This window comes from Camelus bactrianus, chromosome 21, assembly GCF_048773025.1.
Source record: "Camelus bactrianus isolate YW-2024 breed Bactrian camel chromosome 21, ASM4877302v1, whole genome shotgun sequence".
Classification (NCBI taxonomy): Eukaryota; Metazoa; Chordata; class Mammalia; order Artiodactyla; family Camelidae; genus Camelus; species Camelus bactrianus.
The window spans coordinates 12,158,643-12,178,818 of NC_133559.1; the positions used below are offsets into that span (position 1 = coordinate 12,158,643).

A 20,176-nucleotide genomic window follows, 5' to 3' on the forward strand; every position below is an offset into this window, starting at 1 on the left:
CAGCCCAGGGGGAACCCTCTGGAAACTGCCGTTCAGGACACACGCCCTCCTCGCCTTCGCAGTGCAGGCCTTCGCGGCACTTCTTTCACCCACCTTGGCGCCACAGCGCATGTACACGCGAGAAGCCGCTGCCCCGGCCGGACCCAGCCACACCCCGGCGCGCTCCCTCAGACGGCTGCCCACGAGCCAGCAGCCACTCTGCCAAAGTGCTCCTCCTCACGACCAACGCACCGGAGCGGGACCCTTCGGGAGAGCGGCCGGCAGGAGCGCAGAAGCCAGGCTCAGACAGCGCTGGTCATTGGCGCGGCGGCGGCGGCGGCGGCGGCGGCGGCGGCGGCGCCGCTCCCAGGCGCCCATGTCCCACACTCGCTGTCTCCTCACAGCCCGAGCTCGCATCCCCTCTCCAGCCTGCTGCCCGCCAACGCCCGGCACGAGCGAGAAAGCCAGGCGCCAGAGGGACTTTGGGCCAGGGCCGGCGGTCGCTGTGAGGAGCGTCGGAGCTCAGCCGCACCTGCCACGCGTCGCCTGCCCTGACTGGAATTCGGGCGCAGGCCAGGCTGGGTCCGGTTCCTGGCTTCCTCCGGCGACACTGACAGTCTGTCGGCGGCCCTGGACGGCAGATTCGGAAGCGCAGGTTGGGCCGAGTCCGCCTCCGTCCCTGCGTCCCTCCTTCCCTCCGACCGCGCCTCGCCCTGGGGGTCCTCCCCGTTCCCCCGGAGCCTCTTCTTCAGGTCACTCACCGCCTCCTGCTCACATGGAGCGGATGTCCATGGGCGAGCAGCGAACCACCAGTGTCTGGCGGTTGGCGGCGAGCGCCGCTGGGGCGGCGTCGGGCGGCGGCGGCCATCGGTGCATGGGTGGTTCAGTGGTAGAATTCTCGCCTGCCACGCGGGAGGCCCGGGTTCGATTCCCGGCCCATGCAGCGACCCAGTCCCCTTTTGGTCCCGCAGCCCACAGCGGAGCTAGGCTTCCCCTCTCCCACGCTCAAGGCACCTGTCCTACCACAGCATGCTCCCACCCGCAGCCCACCGCCACACCTTCCCTCTCCTGTCCTGCCCACGCCGGCGCCCCCTACCCTCCGTGGGACGAAAACCCCAACCCCGAGAGCCAAGCCTCCGTGACCTGACGCCTTGCGGGCTCAGCCACTCTCGCGCCCACACACCTTCCTTGTCCCTTTTCTCTTTCTTACCCTGATCCCGCTGGGGTCACACGGTGCACTGGAAGGAATACCCTACACTGGCACCCGCTCGCCCCACCTCTTCACGTTTCACCGCGCTTCCCCGCTCTCTGCCTCACTCTCCCCACACTCGGAAAGTTACACAGTGTTTGCTCAACCAGGAACCGAAAAGCTGCCGCCCCTGGGAGGGCTACATTGCACTCCCCAGGAGTGTCCCCAAAGCGTTATCCTGCATGAGGAATTCCAAAGAGGAATTCCACAATATCAGGGCAGAGTGCACTCTATGTTCACTTTACGTCCCTCAGCCGAAATATTTTTCGAACACCCGCCCGCTCCCCCACCACTAAAACCACCATCACCACCAACACCCCAACAACAAACACCACCCCCTCCCCTGAAGCCCTCCTCCCACCACTGGCACCCCACCTAGCGACACCACCCCCCAGCACCATCAAATCCTACTTTGTCAACGGTTCTGCCCTTGCGTGTGTCCGTTTGGCCTCTTTGTTTAATTTTTATTTTTTTTTGAATTTTCATTTTAATAGACGTATAGTTGATTTACAGTATTGTGTTATTTTCAGGGGTACAGTAAACTGATTATCTTTTCTATACATGTGTATGTATACGCATATAGATCGTTACTTTCCGTTACAGGTAATTACGAGACGTTGAATATACTTCTCGGTGCTGTACCGTAAATCCTGTTGTTCCTACCCGCTAACACCAGCTCCTAATTGATCCCTCGCCTACACGTTCCCCTTGGGTAACTGTAAGTTTGTTCTCTCTCTGTGTGAATCTGTTTCTGTTTTGCACAGAGGTTCACTTGTACTATTGTTTGGATTCCACATGTATGTATTTTTGTCCTTCTGTCTGACTTATTATACTAGGTTCGGTGCTCTCTAGGTCCATCCGTGTTGCTGCAAATGACAAGATCTCATGCTTTTTTATGGCTGAGTAATATTCCACGAGATTGATTTTAATACATTGAAAATCCCTCTCTCTCTTATCTATCTGTTTTTCTATCGATATCTATCGATCGATCTCTCTATCTATCTACTTATCTATATCTCATATTTCCTTAAGCCAATCATCCACGGATTGACACCTGAGATTTTTTCCCCTGTCATGGCTATGGCCCACGGTGCTGCTATGAACGTTGAGGTGTACGTATCTTTCCCAATTAGAGGTTTTGTGTTTTCCGCATACATACTCAGGATGGGGACGGCTGGATCATATGGTAACTCTCCATTGGTGCCTTCATTGTTGTTTTCGTTGTCGTTGAAGTGTAGTTGATTTCTAAGACCGTATTAGTTTCAAGTACACAGCAAAGTGATTCGGTTTAGAATGTATACTGTATTTACAGATTATTTTCCATTATAGGGTATTCCAGGACACTGAAGATCGTTCCCTGTGTTATTCAGCAAGTCCGTGTTGCTTCTCTATTTTGTACACAGTAGCGTGTATCTGTTAACCCCATACTCCTAACTGATCCCTCCACTCTTCCCTTTCCCCATGCGTACCCGTCACTTGGTTATCGATGTCTGCCGAGTGTGTTTCTGTTTTGTACATAGACAAGTGTATATTATGTTTTAGGTTCCACCTGGAAGTGGATATCATATAATGTTTATCTTGCTCTATAACTGCCTTACTTCACACAGTGTGATAGACTCTAGGTCCATTCATGTGGCTGCGAATGACACTATTTCATCCTCCTTTGGGGCTGTGTAATATGCTCTGGTAAGTTTCTACAGCACATCTTCTTAAGTCCACCGTCCACTCATGGGCCCTTGGGTTCATTCTGGGTCTCGGCTATTGCAAATAGTGCTGCTAGGAAGGTCCTGGAGGAGGGGGGCGGTGCATGTAACCTTTCGAAGTAGAGGTTTCATCTTTCCCACGTACGTACCCAGCAGTGGGGTTGCTGGATCATATGGTAGCTCTCCTTTGGTGCCTTCATTGTTGTCGTTGAAGTGTAGTTGATTTCCAGTCCTGTATTAGGTCGGGTGTACAGCACAGTGGTTCGGTTTGTATGTATATTGTATTTTCAGATTAGTTTCCTTCATAGGGTATTCCAGGACATTGCAGATCGTTCCCTGTGTGATTCCGCAAGTCCGTGTTGCTTCTCTATTTTATACACAGTAGCGTGTATCTGTTAATCCCACACTCCTAACTGATCCCTCCAGCCTTCCCTTTCCCCTCGCATAACCGTCAGTTGGTTTTCGATGTCTGTGGAGTGTGTTTCTGTTTTGTCCATAGATTCATGTCTATTATGTTTTAGATTCCACCCGGAAGTGATATTATATAATATTTATCTTTCTCAGTCTGACTTACTTCACGTCCTTTGATGGACTCTAGGTCCATCCATGCGGCCTCAAATGACAATATTCCATCCTTCTTTATGGCTGAGTAATATTCTACGGTATATTTATGCAACGCATCTTTTTAGGTCCATCGTCCACTCATGGGCCCTTGGGTTCATCCCGGGTCTCAGCAATTGCAAATAGTGCTGCTAGGAATGTGGAGGAGGGGTGCGGTGCTTGTATCTGTTCGAAGCGGAGGTTTCATCTTTCCCACATCTATACCCTGCAGTGGGGTTGCTGGATCATATGGTAGCTCTCCTTTGTGGCCTCTTTACTTCTCGACTCCATCCTCACCTGCCACTCTCCCCAACCACATCCCCTAGGCTCCACACCCCGCCACACACACAGACACACAGACACACACACACACACACACATACAGACACACACACACACACACACACACACACACACACTCAGACTTGAGGCTTGACGGATTGAAAGTGTTTCCTGATGAGGTAATCTGTGTCTCTGGGGCTGTAGAATGCCCCACTCAATTCAGACCTCGCCTAGACCCTGTCCCCTACCCTTGTTTCTGTCCTTCCCTTGCCTGCTTCCTACCCTGCTGCCCCAGCCCCAGCCCCCTGGTTAGCCTGACCACCTCAAAGCACAGCCCACCTGTCTCGCCCTCTCACCCACCGCCCCGCTGGGGTCCTCTCCCACCATCGTCCTCGTACCACAGCCCACTCACCCCCCTGCTTGCTATCTGCCCTTCCTCGAAGACTCCAGGCTCGCTCCCCTCTACCCGCCACCAACCCCTAGTTCCCCAGCCCCTCTCTCACACATCCGGTGCAGAAGACTCACTTCCGCCACTCCTGGCCTCCCACGGGCTCTTCAGACCCACTCCTACTCCATGGCCACCCTCTTCCCTACATCGGACCCACCCGCACATCGCACGCAATTGGGGGGCCAAGGGCAATCGCGGGCCCAAGCTTCGGCAGAGCCCCTGCCTGAGTGGCCAACTACTCTCCTAGCCAGTTCCCCGCAAGCCCCACTCCTCTCCTTCGCACCTGCGCTCCACCCAGTGCCCTGGACTCGTCCTGCCACCTCCCAACCCGAGGCTCAAGGCCGGCCCTTCTCTATGGGGTCGTCTGGCTCTGTTCCCTAAGCCTCGTGGTGTGGCCCCCAACCACGGCGACAAACACCTTCACCCCGTACTCTCGCCCACCCACACTCACCCCGAACACACCCACAAGGGCGTTGACGAAAGCGCCTGCGGTGATGGGATGCACCCATATGCCGACAGGGGCTCCCTTCCACAGGGGAACCGGCTTGGTCTAAATCCAGCGACTATACTGCCACCGCCAAACGCTGCAGCTCATCGGCTGTCCACTCTGCCTCTGAAGGAAACAAGCTGTGAACCGCACACCAAACCCTTTGCTGACAGACGCGCCCAAGCCTGGCCTGAGAGGAGACCGAGGTCGGTGATTCACCATGGCCAGAATCCATAGGAGAAGGTGAAGACAGGCTGAAGAGAGGGATGGAGTCCATCCAATAATAGATAGTAACGTGGGAATGGGGAATATTAGAAGTCATAGCCAGGTGAGTGGTGCATGTGTGTGTGTGTGTGTGACTCTGGTGTGTGTGTATGTGTGTGTGTGTGTGCGCGCGCGTGTCCGTGTGTGTGTGTGTGTGTGTGTGTTTGCTGTTAGTGGAGGGGGAGGTATCGTCGGTAACGTTCTTGCCTCTCTGTGACAGGACTGAGAGTACCGGTAATGCAATCCGAATACCATGTTGGCTGGTAGTCCACCCTGCCACGCATCTGTCTCCACACCCTCCCACTTGCATAGCTAAAGTTTCCCGGGCGGCATCCGGTTTCTGCCTGCTTTCTCACCTCCACTGCCCTTTCGACCAACTACAAGCACGTGGCCAGGTTCCTTTTCACACCTCCGCCTCCCGGCAGCCTGTCTGCTCCCCTGCGCGGTTCAAGACCCCCGCGTCCTTGAAGGCCAACGACAGGCCCACGGGCTTCGAGGGCGGCCCAGGAGCTGGCACGCAGCAGGTAAGCCATCGGGACTGGTCGCTGGCTTGAAAGGAGACGTAAGGGACGGCCAGTCCCGGCAAGTGGCCCAACTTGGAGACGGAGGGCCCTCTCCCGCGCCTTCCGCTTTCCGTCGACGCGGCCACCAGTGATGCCGCCAACCACCACCACCGCCGCCGCCGCCACAACCTGCAGCGCCATCGCCAGCACCCTGTCCACCACGGCCACCAGCACCGTCACCAGCAGCACCAGCAGCACCACCAGCACAAGCAGCAGCACCACCGCCTGAGCTGGGAAGAGAGGGTGGCTTGTCAGCCGCGAGGATTGTGGTGGCGGAAGCAGTGCCGCTTGAGAGTCCAAGCACGCTCGTGGCCACGGCTGCGCCGGCCAGTCGTGTTTGGGGCTGGGGCAAGCGTCGGAGCAGGAGTCGTCGCCGAAGGCCTCGAGTGGGTGGGCGCGCGAGGCCGAAAGTTTTGGCGGGGCACGAGGGTGGAGGTTGCACGCCAGGGCCTGGGGCTGCAGGTGGAGGGTACCGGGTGGCTCTTGTCGGGGCGCTGAGGTCACGGGGCGGGGGAGAAGGAGCGGACGAGTTGGCTTGGTGCGTGGGCTAAAAGGGGGGTGGTGGTGGGGTGGGGGCGGAGTGTTTGTGGACGCGCTGGGGAGGTTGGTAGGCGGAGAGGAAGAAGAAATGCTTCCCTGACCGGGAATCGAACCCGGGCCGCGGCGGTGAGAGCGCCGAATCCTAACCACTAGACCACCAGGGAGCGTCGGGCTCCGCGTCTGGCCTGCCTCTGCTCGACCCAGCCACTGGGCGCTGCCTTGGCGCCAAGGCCCGGCCTTTCCACGTCCAGCCGCCCTCCGCCCCTGGCAAGCCACGTGCCCTAGCGTTCTTCCTGCTTGCTGGCACCCTCAAAACACTGCGCGCCTCCTTCCCGCACACGCGCGAGAAGCCGCAGGCCACCTAGCTCCCTCTTTTCTGCGCCCAGCTCCCGGCTCTCCCTCACGGGCCCCGGGCGGGAGGGCCGGCCGTGGAGCTCGGCAAAAGATGGGCCCGCTGCGTTGGCCGGGAATCGAACCCGGGTCAACTGCTTGGAAGGCAGCTATGCTCACCACTATACCACCAACGCTGCACAGCCCGGGCCGCCCCGACACGCCGGCCCCGGGCTCGCCGGAGCGCGGTCTCGCCGCCGCCGCCGCCGCTGCCCCTGCGGCGGCCGGGCGCAGCCCGGCCCCGACGCCCCGTCCGCCAGCAGCTCTGCGCTGCGTCAGGCGCCACCGTCGGCCGCCCCGGGCGCCTCAACCGCTCCAGCCCTACGCAGCTGCCCTCGCCCCCGGCCCGAACGCTTCTGGGGCGGGGGGCGGGGTGGGGGCGCGCTGTCGCTGCCTTGCTGCTGCCGGGCCCTCGGCTGCACGCCGCGGCCCGCCCCCCTCCGCGGGCACGCCACCTCTGGTTCCCCGCTCGCCAAAGCCCTTCTCCAACGGCTGTTGGGCGAGGCCACTCCCCGGCACCGAAAGGGGACGGGACTCATCCGCCCCACACCCGTCCCGGCAGCCGTGAAGCTGTGCAGGTGTGCGTCGCGTCGCAAGGAGCCCACTGCGGCAGCCACTGTGGGCGGGCCGCAATGTCGCCGGGCGCTTGTGGGGTCGAGAGGAGGCCCTCGCTCGGCCGTGGCGCCCGAGCGCCCGGCGAGGAGGACGGGCAAGGGGTTGCAGGGGTGGAGGGCTGGAGGCGGTCGAGGGTGGGCAGGCCCCGCTGGAGGGCGGAGGGACGAGAAGAAGGGCCGTTGGGGCCAGGCGGCTGGACAGAGAGCGGCGCCAGCCACCAAAAAGGGGCGTGTGGCCTCCCCGTCGGGGAATCGAACCCCGGTCTCCCGCGTGACAGGCGGGGATACTCACCACTATACTAACGAGGACGGCGGCGGCCACACGGGCGCCCGACTGCTCTCCGGCTGCCTGCAGACGCCTACCCCCTGCCCTCGGCCCTCTGCCCACCACGGGCGCCCGCCACGTGCCCGACCCGACCCGACCTGACCCGACACCACACCAAACGCGTCATGCAAGGAGGCAGCCCGGGACCCCGCCAGGGACACGGATCCGCGTGGCGCTGGAAACTCCCAGTGCGCGCTGCCTATAGCCCCCGACGCCAGGATCGCGCCGTGAGGAGGGGGGCCCGAGGGGGCCGGAGAGCTCAAGCAAGGCTGTGAGGAGGAGGTGGGCGCTCGCCGTGCCACGTCCCGGGAGAAGAGGCGGAGGGGTGGGCGCGGCCGGCGGCAGAAGCTGGCCGGACGCGGCACACGGCTGGGTCCCGGGCCAGGGGTGGGCGAGGGGGCGGCGGCGGCGGAGCCGGGCGCGACGGCTGGCCTCGCTGCCCCGTTGGCCGGCGCGCGCCCGGTCCGTCGCGCAGCCGGACGGCCGCCCCCTGGCGCAGAGCACCGCGTCGGGCCAAGGGCATCGGTGTCCGCGTCGCGTCGGGTCCCAGCCAGCCGAGCGGCGACGCGCCCAGGCCCGCCGTCAGGATGGCCGAGCGGTCTAAGGCGCTGCGTTCAGGTCGCAGTCTCCCCTGGAGGCGTGGGTTCGAATCCCACTCCTGACAAGCCAGCCTTTTTTGGCCCGCCCAACAAATGCTGCACCCGGCCCGTCCCGGGCCTGGACAACACCCTACCGCCTCACACTCCGTTCCTGCCTCGCACTCTTGCCAGCTCCCCAGACTCCGGCCCCCTCGACGCGACACCCACACGACGCCTCTCACACGCAGGACCTCCTCAGCCACAGCTGCTCTTCCTGCCCAGTCCTGTGCGCCGGCCTCACGGAAACAGCCCAGGGGGAACCCTCTGGAAACTGCCGTTCAGGACACACGCCCTCCTCGCCTTCGCAGTGCAGGCCTTCGCGGCACTTCTTTCACCCACCTTGGCGCCACAGCGCATGTACACGCGAGAAGCCGCTGCCCCGGCCGGACCCAGCCACACCCCGGCGCGCTCCCTCAGACGGCTGCCCACGAGCCAGCAGCCACTCTGCCAAAGTGCTCCTCCTCACGACCAACGCACCGGAGCGGGACCCTTCGGGAGAGCGGCCGGCAGGAGCGCAGAAGCCAGGCTCAGACAGCGCTGGTCATTGGCGCGGCGGCGGCGGCGGCGGCGGCGGCGGCGGCGCCGCTCCCAGGCGCCCATGTCCCACACTCGCTGTCTCCTCACAGCCCGAGCTCGCATCCCCTCTCCAGCCTGCTGCCCGCCAACGCCCGGCACGAGCGAGAAAGCCAGGCGCCAGAGGGACTTTGGGCCAGGGCCGGCGGTCGCTGTGAGGAGCGTCGGAGCTCAGCCGCACCTGCCACGCGTCGCCTGCCCTGACTGGAATTCGGGCGCAGGCCAGGCTGGGTCCGGTTCCTGGCTTCCTCCGGCGACACTGACAGTCTGTCGGCGGCCCTGGACGGCAGATTCGGAAGCGCAGGTTGGGCCGAGTCCGCCTCCGTCCCTGCGTCCCTCCTTCCCTCCGACCGCGCCTCGCCCTGGGGGTCCTCCCCGTTCCCCCGGAGCCTCTTCTTCAGGTCACTCACCGCCTCCTGCTCACATGGAGCGGATGTCCATGGGCGAGCAGCGAACCACCAGTGTCTGGCGGTTGGCGGCGAGCGCCGCTGGGGCGGCGTCGGGCGGCGGCGGCCATCGGTGCATGGGTGGTTCAGTGGTAGAATTCTCGCCTGCCACGCGGGAGGCCCGGGTTCGATTCCCGGCCCATGCAGCGACCCAGTCCCCTTTTGGTCCCGCAGCCCACAGCGGAGCTAGGCTTCCCCTCTCCCACGCTCAAGGCACCTGTCCTACCACAGCATGCTCCCACCCGCAGCCCACCGCCACACCTTCCCTCTCCTGTCCTGCCCACGCCGGCGCCCCCTACCCTCCGTGGGACGAAAACCCCAACCCCGAGAGCCAAGCCTCCGTGACCTGACGCCTTGCGGGCTCAGCCACTCTCGCGCCCACACACCTTCCTTGTCCCTTTTCTCTTTCTTACCCTGATCCCGCTGGGGTCACACGGTGCACTGGAAGGAATACCCTACACTGGCACCCGCTCGCCCCACCTCTTCACGTTTCACCGCGCTTCCCCGCTCTCTGCCTCACTCTCCCCACACTCGGAAAGTTACACAGTGTTTGCTCAACCAGGAACCGAAAAGCTGCCGCCCCTGGGAGGGCTACATTGCACTCCCCAGGAGTGTCCCCAAAGCGTTATCCTGCATGAGGAATTCCAAAGAGGAATTCCACAATATCAGGGCAGAGTGCACTCTATGTTCACTTTACGTCCCTCAGCCGAAATATTTTTCGAACACCCGCCCGCTCCCCCACCACTAAAACCACCATCACCACCAACACCCCAACAACAAACACCACCCCCTCCCCTGAAGCCCTCCTCCCACCACTGGCACCCCACCTAGCGACACCACCCCCCAGCACCATCAAATCCTACTTTGTCAACGGTTCTGCCCTTGCGTGTGTCCGTTTGGCCTCTTTGTTTAATTTTTATTTTTTTTGAATTTTCATTTTAATAGACGTATAGTTGATTTACAGTATTGTGTTATTTTCAGGGGTACAGTAAACTGATTATCTTTTCTATACATGTGTATGTATACGCATATAGATCGTTACTTTCCGTTACAGGTAATTACGAGACGTTGAATATACTTCTCGGTGCTGTACCGTAAATCCTGTTGTTCCTACCCGCTAACACCAGCTCCTAATTGATCCCTCGCCTACACGTTCCCCTTGGGTAACTGTAAGTTTGTTCTCTCTCTGTGTGAATCTGTTTCTGTTTTGCACAGAGGTTCACTTGTACTATTGTTTGGATTCCACATGTATGTATTTTTGTCCTTCTGTCTGACTTATTATACTAGGTTCGGTGCTCTCTAGGTCCATCCGTGTTGCTGCAAATGACAAGATCTCATGCTTTTTTATGGCTGAGTAATATTCCACGAGATTGATTTTAATACATTGAAAATCCCTCTCTCTCTTATCTATCTGTTTTTCTATCGATATCTATCGATCGATCTCTCTATCTATCTACTTATCTATATCTCATATTTCCTTAAGCCAATCATCCACGGATTGACACCTGAGATTTTTTCCCCTGTCATGGCTATGGCCCACGGTGCTGCTATGAACGTTGAGGTGTACGTATCTTTCCCAATTAGAGGTTTTGTGTTTTCCGCATACATACTCAGGATGGGGACGGCTGGATCATATGGTAACTCTCCATTGGTGCCTTCATTGTTGTTTTCGTTGTCGTTGAAGTGTAGTTGATTTCTAAGACCGTATTAGTTTCAAGTACACAGCAAAGTGATTCGGTTTAGAATGTATACTGTATTTACAGATTATTTTCCATTATAGGGTATTCCAGGACACTGAAGATCGTTCCCTGTGTTATTCAGCAAGTCCGTGTTGCTTCTCTATTTTGTACACAGTAGCGTGTATCTGTTAACCCCATACTCCTAACTGATCCCTCCACTCTTCCCTTTCCCCATGCGTACCCGTCACTTGGTTATCGATGTCTGCCGAGTGTGTTTCTGTTTTGTACATAGACAAGTGTATATTATGTTTTAGGTTCCACCTGGAAGTGGATATCATATAATGTTTATCTTGCTCTATAACTGCCTTACTTCACACAGTGTGATAGACTCTAGGTCCATTCATGTGGCTGCGAATGACACTATTTCATCCTCCTTTGGGGCTGTGTAATATGCTCTGGTAAGTTTCTACAGCACATCTTCTTAAGTCCACCGTCCACTCATGGGCCCTTGGGTTCATTCTGGGTCTCGGCTATTGCAAATAGTGCTGCTAGGAAGGTCCTGGAGGAGGGGGGCGGTGCATGTAACCTTTCGAAGTAGAGGTTTCATCTTTCCCACGTACGTACCCAGCAGTGGGGTTGCTGGATCATATGGTAGCTCTCCTTTGGTGCCTTCATTGTTGTCGTTGAAGTGTAGTTGATTTCCAGTCCTGTATTAGGTCGGGTGTACAGCACAGTGGTTCGGTTTGTATGTATATTGTATTTTCAGATTAGTTTCCTTCATAGGGTATTCCAGGACATTGCAGATCGTTCCCTGTGTGATTCCGCAAGTCCGTGTTGCTTCTCTATTTTATACACAGTAGCGTGTATCTGTTAATCCCACACTCCTAACTGATCCCTCCAGCCTTCCCTTTCCCCTCGCATAACCGTCAGTTGGTTTTCGATGTCTGTGGAGTGTGTTTCTGTTTTGTCCATAGATTCATGTCTATTATGTTTTAGATTCCACCCGGAAGTGATATTATATAATATTTATCTTTCTCAGTCTGACTTACTTCACGTCCTTTGATGGACTCTAGGTCCATCCATGCGGCCTCAAATGACAATATTCCATCCTTCTTTATGGCTGAGTAATATTCTACGGTATATTTATGCAACGCATCTTTTTAGGTCCATCGTCCACTCATGGGCCCTTGGGTTCATCCCGGGTCTCAGCAATTGCAAATAGTGCTGCTAGGGATGTGGAGGAGGGGTGCGGTGCTTGTATCTGTTCGAAGCGGAGGTTTCATCTTTCCCACATCTATACCCTGCAGTGGGGTTGCTGGATCATATGGTAGCTCTCCTTTGTGGCCTCTTTACTTCTCGACTCCATCCTCACCTGCCACTCTCCCCAACCACATCCCCTAGGCTCCACACCCCGCCACACACACAGACACACAGACACACACACACACACACACATACAGACACACACACACACACACACACACACACACACACTCAGACTTGAGGCTTGACGGATTGAAAGTGTTTCCTGATGAGGTAATCTGTGTCTCTGGGGCTGTAGAATGCCCCACTCAATTCAGACCTCGCCTAGACCCTGTCCCCTACCCTTGTTTCTGTCCTTCCCTTGCCTGCTTCCTACCCTGCTGCCCCAGCCCCAGCCCCCTGGTTAGCCTGACCACCTCAAAGCACAGCCCACCTGTCTCGCCCTCTCACCCACCGCCCCGCTGGGGTCCTCTCCCACCATCGTCCTCGTACCACAGCCCACTCACCCCCCTGCTTGCTATCTGCCCTTCCTCGAAGACTCCAGGCTCGCTCCCCTCTACCCGCCACCAACCCCTAGTTCCCCAGCCCCTCTCTCACACATCCGGTGCAGAAGACTCACTTCTGCCACTCCTGGCCTCCCACGGGCTCCTCAGACCCACTCCTACTCCATGGCCACCCTCTTCCCTACATCGGACCCACCCGCACATCGCACGCAATTGGGGGGCCAAGGGCAATCGCGGGCCCAAGCTTCGGCAGAGCCCCTGCCTGAGTGGCCAACTACTCTCCTAGCCAGTTCCCCGCAAGCCCCACTCCTCTCCTTCGCACCTGCGCTCCACCCAGTGCCCTGGACTCGTCCTGCCACCTCCCAACCCGAGGCTCAAGGCCGGCCCTTCTCTATGGGGTCGTCTGGCTCTGTTCCCTAAGCCTCGTGGTGTGGCCCCCAACCACGGCGACAAACACCTTCACCCCGTACTCTCGCCCACCCACACTCACCCCGAACACACCCACAAGGGCGTTGACGAAAGCGCCTGCGGTGATGGGATGCACCCATATGCCGACAGGGGCTCCCTTCCACAGGGGAACCGGCTTGGTCTAAATCCAGCGACTATACTGCCACCGCCAAACGCTGCAGCTCATCGGCTGTCCACTCTGCCTCTGAAGGAAACAAGCTGTGAACCGCACACCAAACCCTTTGCTGACAGACGCGCCCAAGCCTGGCCTGAGAGGAGACCGAGGTCGGTGATTCACCATGGCCAGAATCCATAGGAGAAGGTGAAGACAGGCTGAAGAGAGGGATGGAGTCCATCCAATAATAGATAGTAACGTGGGAATGGGGAATATTAGAAGTCATAGCCAGGTGAGTGGTGCATGTGTGTGTGTGTGTGTGACTCTGGTGTGTGTGTATGTGTGTGTGTGTGTGCGCGCGCGTGTCCGTGTGTGTGTGTGTGTGTGTGTGTTTGCTGTTAGTGGAGGGGGAGGTATCGTCGGTAACGTTCTTGCCTCTCTGTGACAGGACTGAGAGTACCGGTAATGCAATCCGAATACCATGTTGGCTGGTAGTCCACCCTGCCACGCATCTGTCTCCACACCCTCCCACTTGCATAGCTAAAGTTTCCCGGGCGGCATCCGGTTTCTGCCTGCTTTCTCACCTCCACTGCCCTTTCGACCAACTACAAGCACGTGGCCAGGTTCCTTTTCACACCTCCGCCTCCCGGCAGCCTGTCTGCTCCCCTGCGCGGTTCAAGACCCCCGCGTCCTTGAAGGCCAACGACAGGCCCACGGGCTTCGAGGGCGGCCCAGGAGCTGGCACGCAGCAGGTAAGCCATCGGGACTGGTCGCTGGCTTGAAAGGAGACGTAAGGGACGGCCAGTCCCGGCAAGTGGCCCAACTTGGAGACGGAGGGCCCTCTCCCGCGCCTTCCGCTTTCCGTCGACGCGGCCACCAGTGATGCCGCCAACCACCACCACCGCCGCCGCCGCCACAACCTGCAGCGCCATCGCCAGCACCCTGTCCACCACGGCCACCAGCACCGTCACCAGCAGCACCAGCAGCACCACCAGCACAAGCAGCAGCACCACCGCCTGAGCTGGGAAGAGAGGGTGGCTTGTCAGCCGCGAGGATTGTGGTGGCGGAAGCAGTGCCGCTTGAGAGTCCAAGCACGCTCGTGGCCACGGCTGCGCCGGCCAGTCGTGTTTGGGGCTGGGGCAAGCGTCGGAGCAGGAGTCGTCGCCGAAGGCCTCGAGTGGGTGGGCGCGCGAGGCCGAAAGTTTTGGCGGGGCACGAGGGTGGAGGTTGCACGCCAGGGCCTGGGGCTGCAGGTGGAGGGTACCGGGTGGCTCTTGTCGGGGCGCTGAGGTCACGGGGCGGGGGAGAAGGAGCGGACGAGTTGGCTTGGTGCGTGGGCTAAAAGGGGGGTGGTGGTGGGGTGGGGGCGGAGTGTTTGTGGACGCGCTGGGGAGGTTGGTAGGCGGAGAGGAAGAAGAAATGCTTCCCTGACCGGGAATCGAACCCGGGCCGCGGCGGTGAGAGCGCCGAATCCTAACCACTAGACCACCAGGGAGCGTCGGGCTCCGCGTCTGGCCTGCCTCTGCTCGACCCAGCCACTGGGCGCTGCCTTGGCGCCAAGGCCCGGCCTTTCCACGTCCAGCCGCCCTCCGCCCCTGGCAAGCCACGTGCCCTAGCGTTCTTCCTGCTTGCTGGCACCCTCAAAACACTGCGCGCCTCCTTCCCGCACACGCGCGAGAAGCCGCAGGCCACCTAGCTCCCTCTTTTCTGCGCCCAGCTCCCGGCTCTCCCTCACGGGCCCCGGGCGGGAGGGCCGGCCGTGGAGCTCGGCAAAAGATGGGCCCGCTGCGTTGGCCGGGAATCGAACCCGGGTCAACTGCTTGGAAGGCAGCTATGCTCACCACTATACCACCAACGCTGCACAGCCCGGGCCGCCCCGACACGCCGGCCCCGGGCTCGCCGGAGCGCGGTCTCGCCGCCGCCGCCGCCGCTGCCCCTGCGGCGGCCGGGCGCAGCCCGGCCCCGACGCCCCGTCCGCCAGCAGCTCTGCGCTGCGTCAGGCGCCACCGTCGGCCGCCCCGGGCGCCTCAACCGCTCCAGCCCTACGCAGCTGCCCTCGCCCCCGGCCCGAACGCTTCTGGGGCGGGGGGCGGGGTGGGGGCGCGCTGTCGCTGCCTTGCTGCTGCCGGGCCCTCGGCTGCACGCCGCGGCCCGCCCCCCTCCGCGGGCACGCCACCTCTGGTTCCCCGCTCGCCAAAGCCCTTCTCCAACGGCTGTTGGGCGAGGCCACTCCCCGGCACCGAAAGGGGACGGGACTCATCCGCCCCACACCCGTCCCGGCAGCCGTGAAGCTGTGCAGGTGTGCGTCGCGTCGCAAGGAGCCCACTGCGGCAGCCACTGTGGGCGGGCCGCAATGTCGCCGGGCGCTTGTGGGGTCGAGAGGAGGCCCTCGCTCGGCCGTGGCGCCCGAGCGCCCGGCGAGGAGGACGGGCAAGGGGTTGCAGGGGTGGAGGGCTGGAGGCGGTCGAGGGTGGGCAGGCCCCGCTGGAGGGCGGAGGGACGAGAAGAAGGGCCGTTGGGGCCAGGCGGCTGGACAGAGAGCGGCGCCAGCCACCAAAAAGGGGCGTGTGGCCTCCCCGTCGGGGAATCGAACCCCGGTCTCCCGCGTGACAGGCGGGGATACTCACCACTATACTAACGAGGACGGCGGCGGCCACACGGGCGCCCGACTGCTCTCCGGCTGCCTGCAGACGCCTACCCCCTGCCCTCGGCCCTCTGCCCACCACGGGCGCCCGCCACGTGCCCGACCCGACCCGACCTGACCCGACACCACACCAAACGCGTCATGCAAGGAGGCAGCCCGGGACCCCGCCAGGGACACGGATCCGCGTGGCGCTGGAAACTCCCAGTGCGCGCTGCCTATAGCCCCCGACGCCAGGATCGCGCCGTGAGGAGGGGGGCCCGAGGGGGCCGGAGAGCTCAAGCAAGGCTGTGAGGAGGAGGTGGGCGCTCGCCGTGCCACGTCCCGGGAGAAGAGGCGGAGGGGTGGGCGCGGCCGGCGGCAGAAGCTGGCCGGACGCGGCACACGGCTGGGTCCCGGGCCAGGGGTGGGCGAGGGGGCGGCGGCGGCGGAGCCGGGCGCGACGGCTGGCCTCGCTGCCCCGTTGGCCGGCGCGCGCCCGGTCCGTCGCGCAGCCGGACGGCCGCCCCCTGGCGCAGAGCACCGCGTCGGGCCAAGGGCATCGGTGTCCGCGTCGCGTCGGGTCCCAGCCAGCCGAGCGGCGACGCGCCCAGGCCCGCCGTCAGGATGGCCGAGCGGTCTAAGGCGCTGCGTTCAGGTCGCAGTCTCCCCTGGAGGCGTGGGTTCGAATCCCACTCCTGACAAGCCAGCCTTTTTTGGCCCGCCCAACAAATGCTGCACCCGGCCCGTCCCGGGCCTGGACAACACCCTACCGCCTCACACTCCGTTCCTGCCTCGCACTCTTGCCAGCTCCCCAGACTCCGGCCCCCTCGACGCGACACCCACACGACGCCTCTCACACGCAGGACCTCCTCAGCCACAGCTGCTCTTCCTGCCCAGTCCTGTGCGCCGGCCTCACGGAAACAGCCCAGGGGGAACCCTCTGGAAACTGCCGTTCAGGACACACGCCCTCCTCGCCTTCGCAGTGCAGGCCTTCGCGGCACTTCTTTCACCCACCTTGGCGCCACAGCGCATGTACACGCGAGAAGCCGCTGCCCCGGCCGGACCCAGCCACACCCCGGCGCGCTCCCTCAGACGGCTGCCCACGAGCCAGCAGCCACTCTGCCAAAGTGCTCCTCCTCACGACCAACGCACCGGAGCGGGACCCTTCGGGAGAGCGGCCGGCAGGAGCGCAGAAGCCAGGCTCAGACAGCGCTGGTCATTGGCGCGGCGGCGGCGGCGGCGGCGGCGGCGGCGGCGGCGCCGCTCCCAGGCGCCCATGTCCCACACTCGCTGTCTCCTCACAGCCCGAGCTCGCATCCCCTCTCCAGCCTGCTGCCCGCCAACGCCCGGCACGAGCGAGAAAGCCAGGCGCCAGAGGGACTTTGGGCCAGGGCCGGCGGTCGCTGTGAGGAGCGTCGGAGCTCAGCCGCACCTGCCACGCGTCGCCTGCCCTGACTGGAATTCGGGCGCAGGCCAGGCTGGGTCCGGTTCCTGGCTTCCTCCGGCGACACTGACAGTCTGTCGGCGGCCCTGGACGGCAGATTCGGAAGCGCAGGTTGGGCCGAGTCCGCCTCCGTCCCTGCGTCCCTCCTTCCCTCCGACCGCGCCTCGCCCTGGGGGTCCTCCCCGTTCCCCCGGAGCCTCTTCTTCAGGTCACTCACCGCCTCCTGCTCACATGGAGCGGATGTCCATGGGCGAGCAGCGAACCACCAGTGTCTGGCGGTTGGCGGCGAGCGCCGCTGGGGCGGCGTCGGGCGGCGGCGGCCATCGGTGCATGGGTGGTTCAGTGGTAGAATTCTCGCCTGCCACGCGGGAGGCCCGGGTTCGATTCCCGGCCCATGCAGCGACCCAGTCCCCTTTTGGTCCCGCAGCCCACAGCGGAGCTAGGCTTCCCCTCTCCCACGCTCAAGGCACCTGTCCTACCACAGCATGCTCCCACCCGCAGCCCACCGCCACACCTTCCCTCTCCTGTCCTGCCCACGCCGGCGCCCCCTACCCTCCGTGGGATGAAAACCCCAACCCCGAGAGCCAAGCCTCCGTGACCTGACGCCTTGCGGGCTCAGCCACTCTCGCGCCCACACACCTTCCTTGTCCCTTTTCTCTTTCTTACCCTGATCCCGCTGGGGTCACACGGTGCACTGGAAGGAATACCCTACACTGGCACCCGCTCGCCCCACCTCTTCACGTTTCACCGCGCTTCCCCGCTCTCTGCCTCACTCTCCCCACACTCGGAAAGTTACACAGTGTTTGCTCAACCAGGAACCGAAAAGCTGCCGCCCCTGGGAGGGCTACATTGCACTCCCCAGGAGTGTCCCCAAAGCGTTATCCTGCATGAGGAATTCCAAAGAGGAATTCCACAATATCAGGGCAGAGTGCACTCTATGTTCACTTTACGTCCCTCAGCCGAAATATTTTTCGAACACCCGCCCGCTCCCCCACCACTAAAACCACCATCACCACCAACACCCCAACAACAAACACCACCCCCTCCCCTGAAGCCCTCCTCCCACCACTGGCACCCCACCTAGCGACACCACCCCCCAGCACCATCAAATCCTACTTTGTCAACGGTTCTGCCCTTGCGTGTGTCCGTTTGGCCTCTTTGTTTAATTTTTATTTTTTTTTGAATTTTCATTTTAATAGACGTATAGTTGATTTACAGTATTGTGTTATTTTCAGGGGTACAGTAAACTGATTATCTTTTCTATACATGTGTATGTATACGCATATAGATCGTTACTTTCCGTTACAGGTAATTACGAGACGTTGAATATACTTCTCGGTGCTGTACCGTAAATCCTGTTGTTCCTACCCGCTAACACCAGCTCCTAATTGATCCCTCGCCTACACGTTCCCCTTGGGTAACTGTAAGTTTGTTCTCTCTCTGTGTGAATCTGTTTCTGTTTTGCACAGAGGTTCACTTGTACTATTGTTTGGATTCCACATGTATGTATTTTTGTCCTTCTGTCTGACTTATTATACTAGGTTCGGTGCTCTCTAGGTCCATCCGTGTTGCTGCAAATGACAAGATCTCATGCTTTTTTATGGCTGAGTAATATTCCACGAGATTGATTTTAATACATTGAAAATCCCTCTCTCTCTTATCTATCTGTTTTTCTATCGATATCTATCGATCGATCTCTCTATCTATCTACTTATCTATATCTCATATTTCCTTAAGCCAATCATCCACGGATTGACACCTGAGATTTTTTCCCCTGTCATGGCTATGGCCCACGGTGCTGCTATGAACGTTGAGGTGTACGTATCTTTCCCAATTAGAGGTTTTGTGTTTTCCGCATACATACTCAGGATGGGGACGGCTGGATCATATGGTAACTCTCCATTGGTGCCTTCATTGTTGTTTTCGTTGTCGTTGAAGTGTAGTTGATTTCTAAGACCGTATTAGTTTCAAGTACACAGCAAAGTGATTCGGTTTAGAATGTATACTGTATTTACAGATTATTTTCCATTATAGGGTATTCCAGGACACTGAAGATCGTTCCCTGTGTTATTCAGCAAGTCCGTGTTGCTTCTCTATTTTGTACACAGTAGCGTGTATCTGTTAACCCCATACTCCTAACTGATCCCTCCACTCTTCCCTTTCCCCATGCGTACCCGTCACTTGGTTATCGATGTCTGCCGAGTGTGTTTCTGTTTTGTACATAGACAAGTGTATATTATGTTTTAGGTTCCACCTGGAAGTGGATATCATATAATGTTTATCTTGCTCTATAACTGCCTTACTTCACACAGTGTGATAGACTCTAGGTCCATTCATGTGGCTGCGAATGACACTATTTCATCCTCCTTTGGGGCTGTGTAATATGCTCTGGTAAGTTTCTACAGCACATCTTCTTAAGTCCACCGTCCACTCATGGGCCCTTGGGTTCATTCTGGGTCTCGGCTATTGCAAATAGTGCTGCTAGGAAGGTCCTGGAGGAGGGGGGCGGTGCATGTAACCTTTCGAAGTAGAGGTTTCATCTTTCCCACGTACGTACCCAGCAGTGGGGTTGCTGGATCATATGGTAGCTCTCCTTTGGTGCCTTCATTGTTGTCGTTGAAGTGTAGTTGATTTCCAGTCCTGTATTAGGTCGGGTGTACAGCACAGTGGTTCGGTTTGTATGTATATTGTATTTTCAGATTAGTTTCCTTCATAGGGTATTCCAGGACATTGCAGATCGTTCCCTGTGTGATTCCGCAAGTCCGTGTTGCTTCTCTATTTTATACACAGTAGCGTGTATCTGTTAATCCCACACTCCTAACTGATCCCTCCAGCCTTCCCTTTCCCCTCGCATAACCGTCAGTTGGTTTTCGATGTCTGTGGAGTGTGTTTCTGTTTTGTCCATAGATTCATGTCTATTATGTTTTAGATTCCACCCGGAAGTGATATTATATAATATTTATCTTTCTCAGTCTGACTTACTTCACGTCCTTTGATGGAC

At 59.4% G+C, this 20,176-nt stretch overlaps 11 non-coding genes across 11 annotated transcripts; 5 read left to right on the top strand and 6 right to left on the bottom strand.

Annotated features, from left to right (window-relative positions):
- Positions 1 to 851: 851 nt before the first annotated feature.
- On the top strand, positions 852 to 922 carry TRNAG-GCC (transfer RNA glycine (anticodon GCC)). The gene has a single exon. It is a non-coding gene; the product is annotated as a tRNA-Gly (tRNA).
- Positions 923 to 6,207: 5,285 nt separating this feature from the next.
- On the bottom strand, positions 6,208 to 6,279 carry TRNAE-CUC (transfer RNA glutamic acid (anticodon CUC)). The gene has a single exon. It is a non-coding gene; the product is annotated as a tRNA-Glu (tRNA).
- A 291-nt stretch (positions 6,280 to 6,570) lies between these two features.
- Positions 6,571 to 6,642, bottom strand: TRNAG-UCC (transfer RNA glycine (anticodon UCC)). The gene has a single exon. It is a non-coding gene; the product is annotated as a tRNA-Gly (tRNA).
- Positions 6,643 to 7,356: 714 nt separating this feature from the next.
- TRNAD-GUC (transfer RNA aspartic acid (anticodon GUC)) lies at positions 7,357 to 7,428 on the bottom strand. Its single transcript has one exon. It is a non-coding gene; the product is annotated as a tRNA-Asp (tRNA).
- A 597-nt stretch (positions 7,429 to 8,025) lies between these two features.
- On the top strand, positions 8,026 to 8,108 carry TRNAL-CAG (transfer RNA leucine (anticodon CAG)). The gene has a single exon. It is a non-coding gene; the product is annotated as a tRNA-Leu (tRNA).
- Positions 8,109 to 9,176: 1,068 nt separating this feature from the next.
- Positions 9,177 to 9,247, top strand: TRNAG-GCC (transfer RNA glycine (anticodon GCC)). The gene has a single exon. It is a non-coding gene; the product is annotated as a tRNA-Gly (tRNA).
- A 5,284-nt stretch (positions 9,248 to 14,531) lies between these two features.
- Positions 14,532 to 14,603, bottom strand: TRNAE-CUC (transfer RNA glutamic acid (anticodon CUC)). Its single transcript has one exon. It is a non-coding gene; the product is annotated as a tRNA-Glu (tRNA).
- Positions 14,604 to 14,894: 291 nt separating this feature from the next.
- On the bottom strand, positions 14,895 to 14,966 carry TRNAG-UCC (transfer RNA glycine (anticodon UCC)). The gene has a single exon. It is a non-coding gene; the product is annotated as a tRNA-Gly (tRNA).
- A 714-nt stretch (positions 14,967 to 15,680) lies between these two features.
- Positions 15,681 to 15,752, bottom strand: TRNAD-GUC (transfer RNA aspartic acid (anticodon GUC)). The gene has a single exon. It is a non-coding gene; the product is annotated as a tRNA-Asp (tRNA).
- A 597-nt stretch (positions 15,753 to 16,349) lies between these two features.
- TRNAL-CAG (transfer RNA leucine (anticodon CAG)) lies at positions 16,350 to 16,432 on the top strand. Its single transcript has one exon. It is a non-coding gene; the product is annotated as a tRNA-Leu (tRNA).
- A 1,071-nt stretch (positions 16,433 to 17,503) lies between these two features.
- TRNAG-GCC (transfer RNA glycine (anticodon GCC)) lies at positions 17,504 to 17,574 on the top strand. The gene has a single exon. It is a non-coding gene; the product is annotated as a tRNA-Gly (tRNA).
- Positions 17,575 to 20,176: the final 2,602 nt, after the last annotated feature.